Source organism: Callithrix jacchus, chromosome X (genome assembly GCF_049354715.1).
Source record: "Callithrix jacchus isolate 240 chromosome X, calJac240_pri, whole genome shotgun sequence".
Lineage (NCBI taxonomy): Eukaryota > Metazoa > Chordata > Mammalia > Primates > Cebidae > Callithrix > Callithrix jacchus.
In genome coordinates this window covers 38009795-38014059 of record NC_133524.1, presented here as the reverse complement: position 1 = coordinate 38014059, position 4265 = coordinate 38009795, and positions in this window count along the sequence as shown.

Sequence of the window (4265 nt, the reverse complement as noted above, 5' to 3'; positions counted from 1 at the left end):
GAAATAATAAGAGTTATTCATTAGAATTTCAAATTTATGGCCACTAGAATGGGTGCTACATGAGGTTCTGGAACTTTGCTTTGCTCTCTGATATATCTCTATCACCTTGAATAACAACGGTTACATAGTAGGAGCTTATTAAATTGAATTAGTGGAGTATGTTTCCCTTTGATGGAGAACATTGGGAATTGTAAGGCAGTCACATTCTCCTATGTTTAGAGGAAAAGAAACAGAGTGAGACTGTCTAACAACACTCAAGTCCCTAATTCCAATTGTCTTTATGGCCTATTTCCCTGTCATTCCCTTGGTCTTGTGAGCCAATAAATTTTCCAAATTGGCTTGATTTGAATTTGTCACATGCAAGCTAAAACTATCTAATAAATATATCTAAGATCTTATAGTTTCTCATTTTAAAATTATTTTATTATATTTTTGCCACACTTTAGCCTACAACCAACTTCTAACATAGATTTAAAATCTGAGATGCTAAAAAGTAGAGAAGACTTGCCTAAGATCACATACTAGTGTATGGAAAAATGAGAAATAAATTTTTTATTGATTCTTCTTTCTTGGTGGAAAAGGATAAATACAATTTGGAGGAGGCTGAGAAGTTTCAGTTGATTTTACCTGTAATGCTTTCCAATTAGCTTAGCGTTATAGCAAAACTTGTTCAGTGATGAGGGAGGGGAGGCTTTCAGCCACTGGGCACTTGCAGAAATCTCATTGTACTACAGACAGAATATCTGATAAATTGTTGTCTACCCCAAAAAATGTATTATCTGTCAATGGAAAGTAAGAATAATAAGGGTAGTTACTGATGTTAATATTAATCATGAGGAAAAACTGGGTAGTGATGGCGGTGATTCTGAAGTGTTAGGACTAGGAAGAGTAGTACACTGCTGTCATACACACTGTCTGACTTAGATCCTGTATGTGTCTGGGTTCATATTTGGGAAGCAGTTATTTCAAAATTCTCACAGACAGGAATAAACTCTTGGACAGTTACCTTGTAAGTGTGGGGGCAAAACACTGAGAGAAATTGGGAAGCTATTGCTTCCCGGCAGCCCTCAGCCTTCACTTTGGCATCAACACCCTAATTTTCATTGGGGAAGCACTTCTTTCCCAGTTTCATAACATGTTCCCCAGCATAACCATGTGACCAAAGTTTGGCCAACCAGATTGGTTCTGGAATGGGCATGTGACCAAAACTAGGCCAAAGCCAGTGAAAATCTTGAGAGAAACACTCCTTTTCTTCAATTTATTTATGTACTTCTTTATTTAAACTTTTATTTTAAATTCAAGGTACATGTGCAGGTGTGTTATATATGTAAAATGTGTCATGGGGGTTTGCTTTACAGATTATTTTGTCACCCAGGTACTAAGCCTTGTACCCATCAGTTATCTTTCCTGATCCTCTCCCTCCTCCCACCGCCCACCTTCCAATAGGCCCCAGTGTCTGTGGTTCCCCTTTTTGTGTCCACAAAGAAACACTCTTTTTCTATTAAGATTACTAAACTATAGAAAGAGCCTGCCTCAGAATGAATCCAATCTGGGGTGATAGGAGGACAAGGAGGAGGAGGAGGCAGGCCAAAGAAAGTTTTCACATCATATTTTAGCAACTCGGTGTAAACCATGCCAGGATCTCTTGGTTTGAACCCACCAGTTCTCTTTTGGAGAAACTCAGGATGAGTTGGGTTTCTGCCTAATACAGAGGCATCTGAAGAATCCATTGAAGTTGCAGACAGAATTTGCTTAAAGACAAAGTTTTTAAAATGCAGAGACAAGATGGGAGCTACTAACCAAATATGAATTGGAAGGAATGGCATGAAGCCCAAAAATGGCATCAGAAAGGCAGAGAGAGTTTAGGATTCTTATGTAAACATGCATAAACCAGACACAATTCCTTTCTTTGATTCTCTGAGAAAGAAGAGACAAAAAGTTACAGGAGTATTGGTTGTCCCATAACAGTTGATTGAAGTAAAGCAAAACGATTGCATTTCTTTTATCTTTTTTCATTGAGGAAAATTAGTTTTCAAACTGAAAATATTAGAACTAGAAATATTAGAAAATCTTAGAAAAGATCAGGAACAAAAAAAGAAACCCTGGACACTTACGAAGATCAGAGGTTATATCAGTCTGAAAATAACTTTTGCTGATTTAAACAGAAAAGGGATTTATTAAAAGAAAGTTGTGGAGCTCACTGAAACTCTGGGAGGGCTGGGAAGCTCGGCAGACGCTAAGGGCCAGAAACGTTATTCCAAATCTTCCCACGTAAAAGCCTATTGAAGACTCAGTTCTAAGTAACAGATGATACAGTTTGTGTCAGAACTACAACGGTACTGGATATTTCATGCTGCCACTAAGACTCTGCTCCCCTGGGAATTTGATCTTGAGACAACTACACTTTCCACCCAAGGTGGATCTCCATGGTCACAGATTTTTGGCATGGTTAGCTTCAATTCAAAGTGTGATAGTACTGACAAGAGCATCTGACTGGCAGAATGTTGTCATGTACTCACATCCTAGCTGCAAGGAATGTTGTGAAAAATCTGAATGTGGCATTTTCAATCATGTAAAAGGAAGTAGGGTCTGACTTTAAGAAACCATTGTCATGACAAGGGTCATAAAGCTTTCCCTCTATGTTTTCTTCTAGAAGTCTTAGAGTTTCCGGTCTCACATTTAAGTCTCTTTCTGTCTTGAGTTTATTTTTGTGTATGGTGCAAGACAAGGATATATTCATTTCTTTGCATGTGGCTATACGGTATTTCCTTCACTTTAATTGAAGAGAGTATCTTTTTCCCATTGTTTATTCTTAATAGTGTTCAGATTTTCTATTTCTTTTTCATGATTCAGTTTTAGTATATGTTTGTAACAATTTATCCGTTTCTCCAGGTGTTCCCAATTCGTCAATAGTCTCTTATAATCCTTTTTATTTCCATGACTGGGGTGCTAGCCTTGATGTGAGTATTTGCAGCAGCAGTGGTGGCAGTATGGCTTGGTGGGGGTGGGGAGCCTCCTCTGGGACTCTTTGCATGTCCCTGCAGGTGGTGGTTTTAGCATGGAGGTTGGGGCATTGGTGAGTGCAGGACTGTGTGCGCCCTTTGTGCATGTTCATGCTGGCAGCAGTTGCCACTCAACACTGGGGGCTAGCCTACTGTTATCCATGCCTAGTTTTGCTCTGGTGGCTCAGGCTCAGGGTCAGAGTGCTGACAGGGGGACTAGGGGGCTCTGTGCCCACCAATGTTCTGAAGATGATGGCAGTGTGGTGGGGTGGAAGTTGGGGAGGGGTTGCACTCATGCCAGCAGCAGTGACAAGACAGGGTGCAGGTGTACCATTGTGCTGGCGTGGAAGGGAATTCTAGGTCTGCCTGGGCATATATGTACCAGCATAGTGATGTGGAGGGTGGCCATGGGTACAAATGAGTTGGTGTGAGTTTTCAGAGCCCACTCTGCTGGAGTACTCTGCCAGTCCAGTGTGCTCCACTAGTTATGATGTGGGCCCCAAGAGGCACCTGGCAGCTATGCTGCAAGCAGCTATGGCCAGGCTAGGACCCAAACAAGAGGCCAGCAGACTGAGAGGTGATCAGGTTGGAATAGTCCTGTCTCATGGGTAAGACTGTCCTGCAGAGTTCAGGCCCGAAATTTCCCCTAGTGCTAAAGTCTCCTATGGGAGCAATTCAAGCCTAAGGGGATGCACATCTCTGACAGTGCTCCACTCCAGTTGCTCCCACAGGACACCCTCTGTGCTCTGCCTCTGGCTGGAGTTCTGCCCCTACCACTTCTCTAAGTAGCACTGCCTGCCAACTCAAGTGTCCACAGTGGTCTAGGGATCTCCTCCTGCTGAGATTCCAAAGGCCCAGAGTGAGAATGGGTTGATCCATCCCTGTTAAACTCACCAGCTCTGTAGGAGTCACTAGAGGACATTCCAGTGTGCAGTAGTCCCAGGAAGGGTGCCTAGCTTTCTCCTCCTTCAGCCAACCCTCTGTATTTTCCCTCCGTCTGTTCTGACTCTGCCTAAAGCTACAGTATAAGAACATGGCAGTACTGGGATATGAACTCATTTTTGCCTAGGTCCAAAGCCCTTGCTCATTCATGAAGAATCTCATAAATGAAAAATAATTTCCTTCATCTTTGTTAAATTACATATTCCTACAGACAAATTCTCCAAAGCTTTTGTGAAACTTAGGTGATGCTGTAATATAGTTGATTATTACAGTACTTATGGAATATACCATTCATAGCTTTAGGCTTCACAGGCACAGTTA